We start from the raw sequence: 19,545 nt of genomic DNA, 5'->3' as shown, positions 1-19,545 counted from the left end.
CACTTTCATTTCTGCCTAAACAAAGTACCCTGCATTAATCATATGTCAAGTGCTTCCTACTGCCTCAACATCATTAGTGGGACAGTTGTTTTACCACACAGTGATGTTAGGATGTTTTCAGGACCTCTTGTAGCCATTTGTCTTGACTGTTAACGGTTTCTTTTGAGTTCCCATGACTGTTTCATACACATGTGCATGCACACATATACACATGCATAATTTTTCAGTTTCCTTCAGTTTTCATTATTCTTTCAGTATCTTTCAGTTTCAGTTACTTTTCTGATAGTTTTAAATGTTCTTTTCCTTCTAACTTTTAAAATGACATCTATTTGGAGTGAGGCATCAGATAAGCACATTGGAAGCTCGATTTTGTGATAATGTATTTTGAATTTTCAAACATATTTTCCTACTTTCTGACTCTTGTTTGCATTCTTAATATTTGTTGTTGTCAGTTGAATATCGGCCATATATATGACATATGTGGGGTCATATATTGTATATAGGTATGTGTGGATATATGTACTTATATATACACTTGAGGGTTAGTTTTAAAAATTAACTTACAACATTTCTCATAAAGATTATGTATGGGAGGACACAGCCTTCTCTTGCTCTTCCATTCTGTGTTAGACAGGTGTGATGTCACCATAACCTGGTGGGCTCTGGTGCATCCTTGTGAACTCTCAGTGATGATTTTACTTCCAGACACCCAGTCCCAGGACCTAACTTCATCCTTAACTTCACCTGTTTGAAGTCCATTATTGATTGAAAACATTCTCTCAATATGTCTCAACAGTCTGATGATTCAGTTCTGTTGTGGAGATATCTCCTGCACTAAAAACAAAACAAAACAAAACAAAACAAAACTGCAGTTTGCCCACCAGTTGGGAAGCACTTGCCGAGGAGAGTGGACCTTTCTAAGGTGAGCACACAGCCCCTGTTCCAGCTGACACGCATTCCAGCTTTAAGCCTGGTGGAAGGGTGAACCATTCCCCAAAGATTTCCTCCTGCCTCCACATCAGGAAGTAACTTTGAGAATATGCAAAGGTATAGCAAGGTTCATAGTAACATTTGCATCTTTCCACTTAAATTATCTTCACAGCTGCGTGTTATTCATGGTTTTTAATGATTGTTATGTGAAATCCTTTTCCTTGCTGGATGGATTTACCTGAATCCACGGAAGAGTTGGTATGTCAGGTGGAGGTTTGTATTAATAGTACTCGGGGCTGGGCGCGGCGGCTCACGCCTGTAATCCCACACTTTGGGAGGCCGAGGCGGGCAGATCACGAGGCCAGGAGATCGATACCATTCTGGCTAACATGGTGACTCCATTTCTACTAAAAATACGAAAAACTAGCTGGGCATGGTGGCGCGCACCTGTAGTCCCAGCTACTTAGGAGGCTGAGGCAGGAGAATTGATTGAATCTGGGAGGTGGAGGTTGCAGTGAGCCAAGATCATGCCACTGAACTCCAGTCTTGGTGACAGAGCCAGACTCCATAAAAAAAAATAGTAGTCACTTTGGTCCTTGTGTTTTGGAGAAGAACATTTTGGGGTTCACCAGAAAATGTCTTAAAATTGGTCTCTGATTGCTCTGGTAGTTATTGAATAACACAGCACTTTGCAATGTGATTTGACACGTGCACCAAATTTAATCTCCTGCAAACAACTTGTTGAGTAGGTATTATCACATTTTGCAGATGCAGAAACTGATCCCCAGACAAGTGATTGTGTAGTGTTAACTGCAATACTACATACTCAGTAAGTGACAGAACTGGGACTGGAAGACAGATCCAGTAACTCCGATCCTTGTTCTCTTTACATCATACCTAATTTTGCCTCCTAAAAAAACAGATACTCCCCATAGTTTGCAAAGCAGGGAATGCCATCCGATCAACATTGGGCAGCTCTGGCTATGCACAAGGTGGTGAACATCTGTGACTGATTCTTCTCCATTCCCATATCTCACATTCTATTCCCTGAAAGGCTGTACTCTCAACGAATCCTTCATGGAAGCTATTTAATAAGAAATAATGTTGCCACCAACCCAAGAGTAAGCTATCTTAATCAGGAACCTCCTAAAGATCCCAAAGCCTTCAAGACTTAAAGAAATGAAGGTCTAGGGGCATATAATTCCATTTGCTGACAGAGTGAAAGAAAAACGTAGAGAGAAGACTCTCTTCAGTGTCAATGACATTTCGGTATCTTGCTGGTGCCCACTGACTTGTAAGAAGAGCTTGGTGGTCACCAATTCTCACTGCACATTGTGCAATACGGACCCACACTTTGGCACATGGGGTCAAAGGGGCTTTACTGGTTGGGGTAGTTGTATCAGTAGCCACCAGAGGGCAGCAGAGGGACAGAACTGTTGGTTAGAAGAGAAAGCAGGTTAATTTCTTAGGAAAAGGCTGAAGGGTAGTCCGGGGTATCCAATAGGAGAGAGCGCTACAAGTTGTGCCTACAGTGACCTTTCTCCTAGGCAGAGCCGCTCTTCTGGGCCAACGCGTCTGTCCTCCAGCTGCTGGGAATGTTGGCTCCTGGGAACATTGGCTCTTGGGAACATTGGCTGCTGACAGATGACAGATGGATAGTTGCCGGGAATTGCCCTGCTTTGTCCAAGTTGCACCTTCCCCAGAGGGATGGCCAATGATTGATAAGTGCAGGGATAGAAAGATCTGGCCCTTTTCCCTCAGTTTAGGACAACTCTCAAGGGCCTTCCAAGATCCAAAACTCCAGGACTGGTTTGAAGCCTTAATTTCTGATCAGCTTCCCCTTTGTTCAATCCTGCCTTCCTTGTCTCCTTAGGGGTAGATAGCCTTCTGATTAATCATGCACCTCTTAGAGTCAGCTTCCAGGGAACCCCACCTAAGACTTTTAGCTACTTGGTATGGAGAAGCCCAACAGTAAACCCAAAGGGGTGAAGGCATAACCCAGCATTCAACCTGAAACACTCATGAAACACAGGCTGGGAGCCCAAGATCAGAGCTGGAAGTGGACACATCAACAGATATCAGACTGAGATGAGGCAGGAAGTGGAGATGCAACTAGAATCCAGTCCAAGATCCAATCGAATTGGGGCTACAAAAGCCAGAACTAAGAAGAGTGAAGTGGTCCCAGAATGGAAATAGAATTACTTCAATAACACCTAAGCAGACTTGTTTATTTTTTGCTGGAGCAGATGCAAGGGAGTTTGGGTTTAAAATCTTCTGCCTCCACTCTCCTTCATGTCTGTGCCTCCGAACATCGAGGGACTGGCAGCACCAAGCCAAGGCCCTACCTAAGCACTGTGTGTGATCGTGTTGACTGCAGTTGCATTTGCTACCTCTTGGGCCAATCTGATCTCCAGCCACTTAAGCTGGGATCACACAGCACATTTAGTCATCCTTCCTATGAAAACTTGGCCAAAGGAGATTGGCAAAGAAAGTAAGTTCTATTGCTTCTAGGCTCCCTTTCCAATTTCCCTAATGTTTTTTTTTTTTTTTTTTTTTTTTTTTTTTAACCCTGGAGCACATAGGTCACTTCCAGTTTTCAAGTTCATGGTAGGATTATTCCACCTAAATACTAGAGGTAACTGCCTTTTCTTAGCTTCAGTAGAACCTGCTCTATCACTCCAGCTGTTGTTAAAGAAATAGACTCTTAAGAACATGTGCAGAAAATCCAGCATTTTGGAGCGTGTACCAGAGGCTGGGGCCTCCACAGGGAGATGACTGAACGGCCTATGGATTAATGTACTATTATTACATTACTCTTTAAGCTTCAAAGGTCTGCCAGGAGGGCTAAGCTCACTATCTATTCCATGACATTTTAAGAACAAATAATACATTAATATATTTAATTTGAGAATAAACACATACATTATAGACAGGGGATTTTGTCTATGCTGATAAGGCACCAAATGACCTTTTCAGAGCAATCCCAGCACGCAGAGCTGAAAAGGGACGTGTTCCAAAAAACCTTTTGTATCTCTGGGTCATAATATGTGGACTTTAATGCAGCGTTGGCCCGTGAGGAGCTGCAGCGGCCACGGTCTTTAGAGATGGGAGCTTTAGCTATAATTACCCCTTCGACACTAATCTGCAGGAACACTAAATCTTGTTGCCTCAAATTAGTTAATCAATTAAGTGTCAAACCACAAAATGTTGGAGATTTTGGTTTGTATTTATTACCTTGGCAGGCACTTCCTCCCTCAGCCCCTTGGCTTCCTCTCTCTTTCCCTTGCAGGGGAGCTAGCTTTTAAAAATGACCAGTCACTCATTGTTTATTTCTGGCCTATTAGCAAAACAGTTGAAGTTACATAAGCCTGGTGCCCAGGACTGAAGCAGCCCTAAGATTGACAGCTTGGCTGGTGTTCAAGCAAAGTAGTGTATTTTCTAGTGCTTTCCTGGGATTAACTTAGAACACAGAGCTGATGAGCAAGCATCTTCTGCTGTGTTTGCTAAAGTCAGCCATTTTGGAGCCGATGGTAATTGACTGAGGGTCCTGTTTCTCCTTACGTCACTCTCACAAGGTAAGCAAGGCACAGGCAGTGGTGTTTCTAGATTTCCCTGGCCAGAATCTCTATTAACTCTCAGTTCTGTGGTTCCCTCAGCAGCCCTGTCTAGACTAGTGATAGCTGTGGACCCCAGGGGGACTAGGAAGTGGCTTGAGAAGCTGCCCAGGGGCTGTGCCCAGAGCTCTGGACCTGGCTGCTTGTACATCTCATAGGTTCAACTGACATGACCTCCAGGAACCTTTCTATTTCACCTCAGCCCACTCTTACCATCTGCTCAGTTTAGCCACATAAATGAGCTCATCCTCCAATCTCAGAGAGGTACAACCCAGTAACAAGATTAATTCTACTTGGTGATGAAAAACCCAAGGGAAGACATGGCCCCAGTATTTAAGGTACGTATAGTCTCATTAAAGGGACAGAGATTTATGTACTTAACAACAATAAAAGGTAACGTGTGTGTATTAATTAGTGAGCTGTGCACAAAGCCTGCAACTCGGAGATGAGATTATCAGCGTGGTCCTCACTGCACAGTCTCTCTCCTTGGGACAACATACCATTTTAGTTTGATAAGTAAGTGGGATTAGCCCAGTTGTTAAATGATAGTCTGTGGACTGGTACCTGTCTCTAGTGATTACCTCCTTTTTTAGCGTTGGGGATTTAAAATGTTCGTTCATTGTGACAAAATGGTGACAGTAGATCGTCAGTTATTATTGCCCTCATGCAGCCGATTAAAAAGTTGACAACACTATGTTAGGTCCCAAAGATTTTATTTATCATATATAGACACACACATATATATATTTATCTTGTGTATATATACGTATATGTATCTCATATATACGCACATATATATATGTGTGTTTTTTTTTTCAGATGGAGTCTTGCGCTGCCACCCGGGCTGGAGCGCAATGGTGCATCTTGGCTCACTGCAACCTCTGCCTCCTGAGTTCAAGTGATTCTCCTGCCTCAGCCTCCCCAGTAGCTGGGATTACAGGTGTCTGCCACCACGCCCAGCTAATTTTTTTTTGTATTTTCAGTAGAGATGGGGTTTTACCATGTTGACCAGGCTGGTCTCAAATTCCTGACCTGGTGATTCGCTTGCCTCGGCCTCCCAAAGTGCTGGGATTGCAGGCATGAGCCATCGCGCCTGGCCCATGTTATATTTTTATTTCAAAATTTTACCTCCCCGTGAAATTCAAAAATGTGAATCCAAATATCTAAAGCCCCCGAAGCAGTGCCTTCATCAAATCTGATTGCTCCCATATTATAACTGAAGAGATTAAAGAAAGAAGACAGCATATATTTGTAAAGTGCCGCTGCAAACTCTCTCTGATCTTGGCACTCTCTGACACCACAGAGTTGAAGACAGGGAGGGCTTCGTATCTAAAGATGCCATACTCAGGTCAGCTCTGTGTATTCCAAGCTGCGTACCTTTGCCGAAAATGCTAATGGAATATAGATCATGGGATTATAGCAATTTCACATCTAGGAGAGACCTTAGGCATCATGGAGTCCAACTCCTTAATTTTAGAGGTGAAAAAACTAGGCTCAGGAAGGAGAAGGGACTTCCTGAAAAGCAGTGGCCACCCCACCCCTACTTTGGAATAGATCATCCATCATGCAATGCATTGCTTTCCTCCAGCCCTACTGGGTCTTGGATGCCAGACTCCTGAGGCCGCTTTAACTCTTGGACCCTGAATTTCCTTTGTCACCAAAACCTATGACAGGAATTTGATGGCTCTGGGGTTGGAAAAGGAGTCTGTCCTCTTAGATCACTTACAGGCACTCCCCATAAAACTCCTTTGGTTTGGTCACACACTTCTCTGGTGTGAGTCAGATGACTCCTGAGGACTTGAGATAGTATTGGGTAATGAAAAGACTTTGAAATTGGAGAGCTGTATTCAAAATTTATAGCTTGGGTCCGTAGCTGAATCTCTGTATGGCAATTTACCCACTCTTGAATCATGGCCACAGAACTTACCTGGTGAGTTGCTGTAACAATCTGCACAGTGGCAGATGTGGAGTACCTGGAGCAGGGTAGGTATGCAAAAGGGGTGAGTTTTTTTTTCCCAGCTTCCCTTCATCTGTATCATTCTTCATTAAGCTGAGAACACTAGTGGTGGGAGAGAGGGTACCATTAACACTTTACAGTACTTAGTGATCAGCTGGCAAGCTTCCTGACTAGGTTAGCCAGCCTCACTACCTTTAGGAAGCCCTAAAGCAGCTCAAAATTTAAATAGTAATGGAAAAACCAAACCAAGAAAGACAGTATGCTTTAATCCTCAGTGGATGTTGGGGTGTCAAATCCATATTATCTTGCTTGTGTTTTAGTTCAGACTTGAGGAAATGCTCTTAGGGTGGGTTAAACCAAAATCCTCTGACTTCATAGGCGACTCGCTTGCCTCATGGAGCTTTGCAATTTGGACATTGCCCGTCTCTCTGCAAGCATTAACAGCAGGCAAGAGCCCTGTGAACTTGATGTGTCTACAAGCCTCGAGGAGATTTAATGAGCCAGTCAATTCAAGGCCCCTTTGCCAGCCTGGCCTTATACGTCTGCCCATTTTAAATTCAGCCTTCTTTCCTTTTCTCAACACTTCAGATCCTTTTATTTTAATTTTCCCTTAATACATATAAAACAATGCAGAGAAATTCCTGGAAACCATGTGCCTCTCCTCCAACCAGACTTGGAGAGGGTGAGTCACTCAGCCTCGTTCCCTGCCTGCCTGCCTGCTGGCAAGACACACTGCTCAGGCAGGGCTTTTGTTTCCTCAGGTTATGATTTACGCGGGTGGACCCTGGGCAGGGAAGAGTCGAGTATCAATTTCACTGGGTTACCGTGTTAAATGACCGATGCATGGATGGTTATTGCTGCCTCGGGAGCAAATGAAAGCCCTTCGCTTCCCTGACACCGCCATCCCCCCTCTGCTGATGATCAGTTAAAAATGTAAATAAAAAGACTGCACTTTGGAGAGAGTCAGCTCCGAAGGGGTGGGGGGGAAATTGCAGAAGCGAAGTTTATTGATCCTCCGGTCAAGATTGATGGCACAATAAGAGCAGGAGGCGAAGAGTGATTTTGCTTTTGAAAACGTTGATGAATAAGCACTCAGGGGCAACAAATAGCTGGGCTCACCGAGTGATGGACGGTGGTGGGGGGACAAGATGCATTTTTATAAATGGGTGAAAGGAGAGGAGGACTTATTAAAAAAATGAATGACCACATGTGGCAGGGATATGCCAGTAGGGAGAAGAAAGCCATTGATTTATGTGTACTACTGGCATTTGAAAATTCAATAATAACATTGACAAATGAGAGGCAAACCTGGCCACAGGACAGCACTGAGCCTGGAATGGAGAAAGAAAATGCCAAGGTCAGAGAGAAGGAATAGAAAAACATGCTTATGTTGGAAAGCCTTTACATTAACTCATCTATATAAAGACATTACAAAAATCCCTCTGCGATTAACGCCCGACTCTTTGAGTCGGCAGGACTGGCAAGCAAATAGGGGACAGAAAGGTACCTTGTGGAGCCAGAGGTTCCAGCTGTCCTTCTGCCACCTGAAAGAATATTTGGGTACTGCACTTCCTGGAGCCTCTGAGCCCCACTGCCAGAGTCCAAAATAACAGTACCCTTGCAATTTAGAGGACCCTTGCTGTTGACACCTATGTTTTGTTCCGCACTGTTTCTTACTGGGGCTTGTGTTGCTGGCACTTTCCCTGTGCTGCTTTTTGTGGCTGTTGTTGTTTTTGTTCATCACCATTTGTGCACACATTGGCCCTTGGCTATGGATCATATGCTCCCTGAGGACAGGCTAATGTCTCATATATCTGTAGCTCCCCTCGTGACTTGCAAATGACAAAGGGGCCATACCCATACCATGCCATTTATTTGACCAAGAACTCATTGGCTCCAGCTCCTCTTATCCTTTTGACCTTCCTTTCTCCCCTCCATACTCAGCCTTAATGTTTTCTGATGGAAACAGCTTTCCCCGATCTCATTCATTCATTCATTCATTCATTCATATATTCAATGAGTCTGCGCCAAGTACTTGCTCTCTACTAGGCACAAAGCTAAGTGAAAAATAACATCAGATTACAGATGTTATCTGAAACGTGAAGAATTTGGTAAGAATCTTTTCTGAGCAGCGTTTGCACCTTTGAAGCAATGGTGATAGAGCTCTCTGTGTCCATTATTACCCTCAAGCAGAAGGGTGCTGGAATGCCCCTCTTGGTGGTTGCCTTTCTAAGAAAACTCTGAGAGCAGTTGAGCTGCTTTGGGGAGTCTTGGATTTGCTTTGCTTCAAGCCACCCAGCGCAATATTTTATTCATTCCTTTTCCTTTTTCTTGCCCCCACTGCCCCCAACTTACTATCGGTTGTTATTTAGCTAAAGAAGGACAGTGGAAACAGTAGACCTGAAACAATGCTCCTTGACTGTGTGTATCTACATGAGAACACACACACACGCACACACAGACACACACACGCACAAACATACTCCTCAAGGTTTTGACTCATGACCTGTGCTGGCCTCATGGCTTCTGTAGATGCTGCATCAGCTTCTCTGCCTTTAACCACAGGTGTCCCAGCAATGCTACAAGCTGATAATGGGATTTGGGGATTGGAATATTTTAGCCACTTAGTTCATTTCCTATTCTTTTGTTCCCTGGCTCTGTCTTACATGGCATGGGAGTGCGAGAGGAGGAATCCTCTGGGGAGAGGGCTGTTGCACATCAACTGACCTCTCTTTGTTCTGTTTGTCCCCCACTTTTGCTGTTGTTCCCCTGTGGCCAGGCTGGCTCCTATGACGTCTTTTCCAAATGCTAGAAGGTGAGAGGGGGCTGGAGCAGAAATATAAATCCTTGCTAATATCTTCTTGGAAGAGTCTGGAGCTGCAATCTCTCCCAGGGGCTTGTCCACAGGCCTGATGCAAGTGGCTGGACCAAACACAAGGCCCCAGGTGTGTGCACCTGATGTTAACTTAGGGTTCCTGTAGGTCTCCATAGGCCTCTAGCCTTTCTTCAAATTTTAAAGTTTAAAACTTGTGTTAACCTCTACCATGCCTTCTTTTTTCTTCCCTGATTTTCTCTCCTGCCTTAGTTCCTAGCGGCAGATGCAGGCTGTGGAGCTGAGGGCTGGGATGACGCAATCCATGGGTTGTGAGAGGCAACCCAAGGTTTTTCTAGTCACCTGTGGATTCCCAAACCACAGTAGGAAGGCAGCTTTTGTACTTCCACTCTTGCAGATCCAGTGACACAGGTATAGCTATCAGATTCATTTGCCCATTTGAGAAAACTCGTGTTGAACACATTGGTTGAAACATTTAGCTAAGGCGAGGAACGCTGCTTCCTTCTCTCTCACCCTGTAGGGACTGGGAGATTAGAGACTGAGACACAAACAAGCAATTGTCTGGGTGTCCCTGATGTATCCCCTGGGGCTTAGAGCAAGGCTTGGCACCTGGTAGGCACTCAATAAATATTTGCTGCATAAATGAATGTATACAACGTATCAAATGCTATAATGGAAAAAACAGAAGTATGCACTGGGAATCTCAGAGTTTAATTTTGTGTCTGAGAATTAAGAATGCCTTAGCAGAGTGGGATGACATTTGAATTTGGCCTTCAAGCATGAATAAGAATGAAGAGCCATCCCTCTGGCCCAATCAGAAGATGAAGGGGAAGGGTGATAACGGAAGTCAGAGATAACCAGTTTAGAGAGCTGAGAGAATTCAGGGGAGAGATAGTAAGCAACTGAACTTTATGACAGTAGTCATCACGATATTTTTTGAGCATTTAGTATGTGCTATGTGTTTTCACACTCACTATGCTATGCATTTTCAGTAAGACTGTCATGGATCTTCACAACATTATTCTTACCGACAAGGAGACTGAGGCTCAGAATGAGTGAGCAACCTTCAGCGGCTGCACAGACAATGAGCCCAGGCTGGAGTCCAGGTCAGCCTGACCCAAAGTGCTGTTAAGCGCTGGGCTGTGGGGAGTTTCCATGGAGCCGACTGATTCTCACGAAGTCAACAGCTGGCACACTGCTGTCATGCTGCAGTTCTCAGTAAATATTTGTTGAATGAGTCAGCCATTGTCAGTTACATGGGTCTGGGCAACTGAGGGGCTTGGCTCTGCTGTTTTCCTTCAATGATGACAATCTCCTGAAGGAGGTAAGGAGAGTTTTGGGGAAATCTTTCAGTGAGCACTGACCCTACACAAGTGGACTTTTAATCACAGACAACAATCCTATATCACTAAATATCAGGGCTGGAAAATAGCTCAGATAACCTCTTCAGTGGTTTTCAAAAGTGGTTTCTATTTTACCAGGGGAAAACCCTTTCTCTAAATTCAACATTATGACTTTCTGAATCTGACTGATAGATGGAGAAGGGGCTGTACTGTCTGGTCAGAGTGCAATGGGGGGTTTCAGCCCACTACTCAGCCTCTGCAAAACCCCATGGCAGATACTGATGTGACACAGGGTTTTGACAAATTAAGTAAGGGAGTAGGAGAAGGTGCTCTGGAGCATTTTTCAGGAATTTGGTGCCATGTTGGCTTAGAGAATAACACCGAGAGGGACCTTGTGAAAATTCTGCAATCCACGTTTTTTTCTGGCTCCATTTTCAGAATCCACATCTTTGGGTTTCTGGCTCCAGTTCTAACAGTCAAGGCAGAGGGCACATGTCAGTGTGTGACAGGTGTGCAGCAACTGTCCCTGGAAGGCATTGAGAAACACCCAGTAGGACTCTTTAAGGGCAAGCAAAGTATCTTCTTCATCTTCACATTCCCTCCTGGCCAGCACATTGCTAAGACCTAAAGCTTTCATTTGTTAACTGAATAATCAAAGTTTGTTTTCTTTAAAGCATTGCTAGCCATGAGGCTTCCAGGTATTTTTGCTGGGATGAATCCTTTTATTTTAGATATTTTCTTCCCTAAGCTTGTTTTTTTTTTTTCTTTTTAGATGAGACCATCTTTTGTTCACGTAGTAAGAGTGGGATTGAAATAGAGAGATGGAGAATGAGACAGAGAGGAGGCCTGCAACCTTCATTTAAGCATCATTGCTTGGGGAAAGGTGAGGTAATGGACCCAATCCCAGTCTGTTTTCTGCAGGAGCAGAATCAAGGTAAGTATAATTTTGTTAATGAGGATCTGAATAATGAACATCTTCCACCCACCCTGTTTCTTTTAAGGAACGGTGCAGGCTGCAGGCCCTTGACAACTTCTAGCCATGGGCTCTGTTTCCCTGGCTATCTTGGCATTCCAGCCCAATGTGGGCCCTGAATGCCTAGACGGAGGGAAGGGAAGTGAATCCTTGGCTTCCTGAGAATATTTAAGGCAGGCGTGGGGTAAATGTAGGAGGTGGAGGCTCCTGCATGCTTCCTTGACTGTTGACTAGGAAGCAGTCCTGAGTAGGTCAGAGCGGCTGATGTGATGTGAGTCTGCACTCAGACAAATGTGCCCTTTCTCCCATGGAGTAGTGGAAATTCTTTTCTTCTGGAAGCAGATCATCCCTCAGTGCTGTGTGGCCTCCAGCCTATCTCTGAGCCTAGGTTTCATTCGTTGCCTGTAAAGTAAGGCTGATACCACTCACCTCATAAAAGTGTTTTAGGGATTATATGTCATTATGGCTGCAAGCATACCATGTCTGTGTGTCATATCAGTGAAAAAGTTGTCTGTGATTGCGGTTGACACAAAGAGGAGGTTTCTCTCTGATGATTTCCCTGTGTGGGAAAAATCCTGAGTCCCAGGGGAATCTCAGATCCAGTGGCATCCCTCAGCCTGGGGGTCTCCTTCTTGCAGCCAGGGCAGCTTGTGCGTATCATTCCAGCATTCACAGAGTCCCCCCGGTTGGACTTTGCAGTACAGAGGCCTGGGGCCTGGATGGTGGGAGTGCGTAGGTGAGGCGGGGAGGAGGAAGGAAACGACAGTCGTGGGCGTGCTCACTGTGTTTGTTTTCCATTTGCTGTTTATAGGTGCATGGTTGGGGCCTCTAATTCCATGTTGCATGAGTCATCGAGTGGGAAGTGTGCACAGCCCTATCTTCGTTTATACAAAGCCTTCTAAGGCGTTCCTCCTTCCTGAGGTGTGGGGTCATGGTGAGATGTGGTGGGTGGATGCAGTCTGGTTTAACTTAGTCCATCTCTGGCATGATCGCTTTTTTGGCAGAGCATCTGTTACTTGTCATTTACAAGCTTCCCACCCAGAGCTGCTGTAATCCCTGGACTTGATCACAGCCTAGAAAGTGGTGGGACAGAGACAGACAGCTGGACAGACAGGCAGACAAACAGATCAAGGTTTCAAGCTTCTGGTAAGAGAGGCTGAAGAAATAGATCTCCCTTCACTGCCACAGAGGTCACTGTGATGACTAGGTCATATTTATCTGCATGTTTAACTGCTGGGATTCCTGACAAAGGCAAGAGAATCGTGGAGTCATACGGTCCACATCCCTTAGCTAGGTTGAGAATATGGGTGACAGGAATTGTTTCCAGATGCCTTGTTGGCCAGATTTTTTTCACTGCTGTTTGCCATGATCTTGACCCCCAAAATCATGGGGCCTAATTTCAACACTGAAATTAGACATTTGCGAGATGAACCCGTAAGTTTTGCTCATTTATCTGGATATACCATGGAAACACCAATCTCAGACACTGAGTGAAATAAAGAGAAAGAAAACAGTATATGATTTTATATTATGTGATATTAAATGTTTATTAACTGGAATATACCTGACTTTTGTTGTTGTTGTTGGCAGTCCTGACCCATAGGAAAGCACAGGATTCTAGCATGAATTCCCTTTGATGAATACATACTCTTTCTTCTTGAAGTCTGGATAAAATATATCAGTGACTTGACCAGGCTAGGGAATGAATCAAGAGAAAAACAAAAACAAAAAATAATAAAATATTGTTCTTCAGGTTTAGTTCCTCTGAAATATTTCATGGCATCTGAAATAATGGTTCTTGGCCCAACGCAGTGGCTCATGCCAGTAATCCCAGCATTTTGGGAGATCAAGGCAGGCAGATCACCTGAGGTTAGGATTTTGAGACCAGCTTGGCCAACATGGTGAAACCTTGTCTCTACAAAAAAATACAAAAATTAGCCGAGTGTGATGGTGGGCACCTGTAATTCCAGCTACTTGGAAGGCTGAGGCCAGAGAATGGCTTCAACCCAGGAAGCAAAATTTGCAGTGACCCAAGATCGCACCACTGCATTCCAGCCCGGGTGACAGAGCAAGACTCCATCTTAAAAAAAGAAAAAAAAAAAAGAAAAAAGAAAAGAAAAGGAAAGAAAAGTAATACTGGTTCTTCTCCTTACTCCCCATTTTCCAGGGCAGGGTCCTTAGCCTCTGCCTTCTCTGTTTTCTCATCTGTAAAATGGAGATAATAATAATCACTTTATTGTTACTGCGAAGATTACATGAGTTAATGTATATAAAATTGCATAGAATAGTGCTTTGCACATAATAAACATTCAACACACATGAGCCATCCGTATTCCAATGGAAAATGCCACTCAACTGTGAGCCTCATGAAGGCAGGGACATAACTGTCTATCGTCAATGCTTAGCAAAGTACTTGGTACCTAACAGACCTCTAATGAATATTTGTTGATTGAACAATGGGTACACTTTGGATGGAGACTGTCTAAATTGTTGAGTTCATAAAGCATTAGAAGACATGATTTGTTATTGTGAAGATAAAGTCGGTCCTTTCTATGCTTATGGCAGCTTCCATACCTCAGCAATGACAGAATAAACAGATAGGTCCTCTTGTTGAAAGTCTGAGGCTCAGACCAAGCAGGCCAATAACCTGATGTTCAGCATGGCAGGATTTAAAAACTAGTGAAGCATAGAATTGTCTGAAGCCACCATTTGGGGAGTCAAGGAGTTCGGACAGATGCTAACAGTGGCATGAAGGGTCTGCAATGCATATCCATGTGAACCAGCTGCTTCTCCAAATCTCTAGCTTGCAGCATTTCTAGCTATGTTGTTTTGGTGAAGGCTGGTGATCAGGGGAAATGGGAGATGCCATGGGGCCATAGGGTGATGGGAAATGAAGTGTCTCTTTCTCCAAGGCAGCTGGGCTTATTTTAATGGGCAAGGTCAGCAATGAAATGACCAGGAAGAGAAATTGCTGTCATTATGCATCAGTTGCAATCTTATATCAATTATTCCCTGTACCATTCCCTTTGCCACAGGCTGAAGCAAACATGGCCCTAATCAGTTTTACATCTCCGTTTAATTTTATTGGAAAGAAGAGCTGGCAATGCATCACAGAGGCCGGGTGTGACACAAAAGGTGACCCCCCTGCCAACTTAATGGCACAATACATAACCCTTAATGAAGTTGCTATCTTGTCCCTCTTTTGCTGTCTCAGCCCCATGATTTACGATGGCATCATTTTGCTTTGCCCTCTTTTCATTTCAGCTTTGACAAAGTGGATGAAACAATTATCTTCGTTATCAGCCAGAGCAGAAGAAATGTGATAGTTGGGGAATTTTTGCAGGTGGACGGCCTTGGCTGGGGATCAAAACCAATGGGTGAAATGTGCTTAGGAATTTTTTTCCTCTTCTCTTCTTCCTGTGACTATGGGCTCCTGAAGATGGATTGTGTATTCCAATGAGCACTGTGAGTCCTATATCACTGTGGCATGAAGTAATTTCAAGAGAAGGGACAGCTGCAGATAGAAGAGAGCTTGGAATTTTGCAGTTTGTTCCTGTTGAGCCCCTTATATTTGTTTTTCCATGCACGCCCAGGACAAGTTTTTTTTCTTTTTTAGTCACATGTCATTTTACATCCACCTGCATGGATAGAACATACATTTTTCTATATTATAAATGATACCTTGCATTTATTTAACATAATTAAAAGTTATTCATTTATTCACTTATACAAACAACATTTATTGGGTGCCTTCTAAATGTTAAAGAAAAGTAGGTGTTGTGGAAGTACAGAGAAGGAACAGCTATGGATTTTATCCTCAAGAAGTGGAATATTTTCCCCATGAGAAATGAGACATGAATGTAAGTGAATGTATCACGAGATGGAAAGAGATAAGAATAATTAGAGATATAAGCAGTGAGCACTGTGCTTGTTCAGAGGAAGAAGTTATTTCCAAAATGAGAGAGCTGGACCTTAAAAAGAGGGTAGGATTGGCCAGGTGTGGTGGCTCACTTCTGTAATCCCAGCACTTTGGGAGGCCGAGGCGGGTGGATCACTAGGTCAGGAGATCGAGACCATCCTGGCTAATACAGTGAAATCCATCTCTACTAAAAATACAAAAAATTAGCTGGGTGTGGTGGCGGGCACCTGTAGTCCCAGCTACTCAGTAGGCTGAGGCAGGAGAATGGTGTGAACCTGGGAGGCAGAGCTTGCAGTGAGCCGAGATTGCATCACTGCACTGCAGCCTGGGCGACAGAGCGAGACTCCAGCCTGGGCGACAGAGTGAGACACTGTCTCAAAAAAAAAAAAAAAAAAAAAAAAAATTTACTATTTTGTAGGCAATGAAGATATGTAGATGGATAGCTAGCTATAGAAATAGATTCAGCTTTGGTAGCAGTTTTATGATACTTTGCCAAAATGATACTGGAGTTGGAAAAAGATTGAATGTGCTTTGGGCCAAGGCAATGGTGAATCATTATTCTAGTTTTGGCTCTGAATATCCAACTGAGGGTGAGAATATAGCGTATCTTGTTGAGAAAGAATTTTAGTTTTACTGGTGACTTCTCATGTACTGTAAGAAAAGGGTCTATGAAGGCTGGGATGAGGGTGTGCTGTGTCTTCCGCTACTGGGCTTGGCTTGGTGTCCCCCTCCCCTTCTCTCCAGCGTACGGGCCTGAGTTGCGTGGTAGGAACTTAGACATTCATGACAGAGGCCTAGACCTGTGACGTCCTCTGCTGGTGGATATTTATGGATGTGAATACACAAATGCTTGCTGTGATTGGCTAACATTTTCCCAGGGGTCCTTTTTTTTTTTTTTTTTTTTTAGATAAACTCGTAAAATCCTACTCCAAGTGTCTTTCTTTCCATTGTTTTGGACTCAGGAAGAATTACAATTAGTTTTTATGAACTTCATAGGTTCTGGGAAATCCAAAATTCTATAAAGTCCAAAGATAATTGGTTGTAGGTTCTTTTATCAATGAGACTCTCATTGCAAATACCACCCAAATGGGGCCTGTGTTATTAATGGGATTTTCAAAAATAGTGAGGGTTTTTCCCAGTGCATTCCTCTCAGGGTGATGGAGAGCTATAATGTTGATATGGGTAATTGGGGGCTTAAGTATATCCTTCATATATATCTACATGTAAGTAAATTAAAAAATAAATACATCATGTAAATGGACATATTTGTATATGGAGAAATTATCCCCAGGAATGTCAATATGCAATCTATTTCATCTATGCCATTGCTCTGCCCTTCTTTGGGGTATAGAGAGGGAAGAGAACAGAGAAACAGGGCTGTTCTGACCCTGAGTCTATTTTCTAAAAGCAGCATAGTCAGTACAAAACTTTTAAACTAGTACATTGATGCGATGGTTGTCTAAGTCTACAGTGAAAAATATCAGGGGAAGCATTGTGAATGCAAGGGTCACATTCAATATGCAACCGAGATGTAACGGTCAGGCTGTGAGATACACAGAAGGAAGCCTGGGACTGACATTTTTTAATGCTCTTGCTCCCACATTCAATCACTGGTGCAGGCTTCCCTCACTTAACTGCCTCACCCCTGCACCCTTCTTTCCCCCAACCCAACCCACTGCCCAGCAAGGGCTCCTGCCCTGCCCAGAAGGGTACATTACATTCATCACTGCCTTTGATGTTAAAACCTGCCTGCAAGTTAGTCCCTGATGGGTGCTGTCCAGCATGAAGAGATTAAAATAACTAGAGCAACAGCAACAAAGCACCCAGAGCTGTTTCTCTTTGCATTCTCTTGGTGCAGCATCTGAGAGAAGTGGGAGGTCCTTTTCGCTTGCTCTTCTCCTTATTCCTATTAAGTGGTGAGTTGAAGGGGCTGGGTGACCCAGAATACAACTAGCACATCATGTACAGCACCATGTGTCCAAGGACCATCCAGAGACTCCCCCTGAGCAGGCAGGGGTGGGTGATGGGATAATCTTTGGGAAAGAAAACAAGACATTTTTTGGCTGGAGTTGGAGAAAAAGGGAGGCGAGAGAGGGGAACCCTGCAGTTACTTCCTTCGATCTCAGTAAATTGGAAAGGTCTTTCCCTGATGCCTGCTGATATTTCCTGATGGAAATTTCTTCCATTGACAGAGATACAGATGGAGTTTACCGACATGGGACTGTAGACACACTCTGGGGTAATGAAAAAATGCCCAAGGTAGCCATATGCTCAGTGGCAGTTTGTTAGAAGGAACTCCAGTTGGGTGAATACATAATAGCATTTTTGGCAGCGTTGACTAAGGGAGATCCTCTGTACTTCCATGTCTTTTTGCATTTTTTGGTCTAATTTATGTGGATTTTGAAATTGCAGTCCTGTTTATTAACATTCATTATGAGGTGCTCTTTTCTCCAATCATGAAATTTATTCCCAAGAGATCAGAGTGACCTGAGGAAAGTGTAAAATTGTGGAACAGATTCTATCTTCTCCTTCACTTTCTTAAAACCTCAATTGTGACCTTTATTTTATTTGAATAACTGTCTTATAATTAACAATGGTGCTATTAATGATGATGATGATGATATTATTATGTTATTATTGTTATTATCATCATAACAGTTTCCATGTATCAAGCAATTACAGCCTAATCTTAGGTGTTAGTATCCTTGTTGCTCAATTTTGGAAACTGGAAATCTTCAAGTTTTTTGCCCAAGGCAGCACAAGTAGTACCTATAAGATTTGGGATTAGAATCCAAGTCAACCTTCTTTCAAAGCTTCCGGGATTCCATGCTTTCCAGAATACAAGTATGTCTCAATATGAAGGACAGGAATGGATGACAAGAGTAAGAATTTGCTTGTAAAACATATACCACTCAGAGGTGATTGCATTTCAAGTTTAGATTCCTGGTTCATTTTATAACCTAAGGTTGCCAGAATAGATTTTTTTCCTTCAATACCTGCCTTTATTATCATGCATAGATTTCTGGAAAAGACTCCTCTCCCACCTTTTCATTACATGCATATTCTGCTTATGTATGGAAGTTTTGTAAAAAAATTTCTGGTTTTAGGATCTCCAAAATATTATTTAATTATCTTTATTTATTTACTTTTGAGGGTATTGGAGTCACTTAACCCAATGCTATTTTCATCTATCCAGGGACCTGATTCATTTTATTTGAGACTGAGTCTACATGGCAGAAATACCACTGAGACACTTTTAGGTGTGGGAATTTGTAGGGAGAAAGAAGCCCAATGGACGATAAAATGTTCTGACCTAGAACTAAGCCAGGAACATTTGGAATCAGTGTTTTGAACCTGGTGTGCACAGAGAATAATTTGCCCCAGGCTTTCTGATGTCGACATAAACTGAAAATGTGTGCAGAGTCCGGAAAACATGTTCTAGAAGGAGGCCAAGAGAGAAGAGGTGAGTGATTTTTCTTCCGTTTCCAACATCGTAGTCAATATCTCTTACGTATCATGCATGCCACGTTGTGGGCTAAAGTGGAGCTTGATGGACCAGAGCATCAAGGTTATAGTACAGCCTGTCAGGTTGAAGGTAAGTGGCTCATTCTGTAGATGAATTTGCTTCCTTCTTTTGGAAATGTACTAAAAGTCCTGTACCTTCCAGTAAGACTTTATGCCCTCATTTCAGTCTCCCAGTGTTCCTGCACACTCTTCCCAGGTCTAGCTCCCTGCTGAGGAAATTTGGTATGCTCCTAATTAAGTGAGGCTAGCTCATTCTCAGGTCACATGAAACATATTTATAAACTCCCATTCTCTGGCCAACCCCTTGGTTTCCTAAAACTTCACCTGTCTTCTTCTAAGCTCAGTGTGTGTGTGTGTGTGTGTGCGCGCGCGCGCGTGCGTGTGTGTGCGGGGGATAGGGTGGTAAAGGGGGAAAACAAATGAACTTGAACTTGATGGGACATGAAAGTCA

At 43.4% G+C, this 19,545-nt stretch overlaps 1 long non-coding RNA gene across 1 annotated transcript; it reads left to right on the top strand.

Annotated features, from left to right (window-relative positions):
• Window positions 1-11,453: 11,453 nt before the first annotated feature.
• On the top strand, window positions 11,454-16,411 carry LOC135964526 (uncharacterized). The gene is made up of 3 exons (XR_010577011.2): window positions 11,454-11,611; window positions 14,686-14,785; window positions 14,915-16,411. It is a non-coding gene; the product is annotated as an uncharacterized lncRNA (long non-coding RNA).
• Window positions 16,412-19,545: the final 3,134 nt, after the last annotated feature.

The sequence above is a fragment of the Macaca fascicularis genome, chromosome 8 (assembly GCF_037993035.2).
Source record: "Macaca fascicularis isolate 582-1 chromosome 8, T2T-MFA8v1.1".
In the NCBI taxonomy this organism is placed as follows: Eukaryota; Metazoa; Chordata; class Mammalia; order Primates; family Cercopithecidae; genus Macaca; species Macaca fascicularis.
The sequence above is the reverse complement of the archived record's forward strand: the minus strand, read 5'-3'. Positions and strand labels throughout refer to the sequence as shown.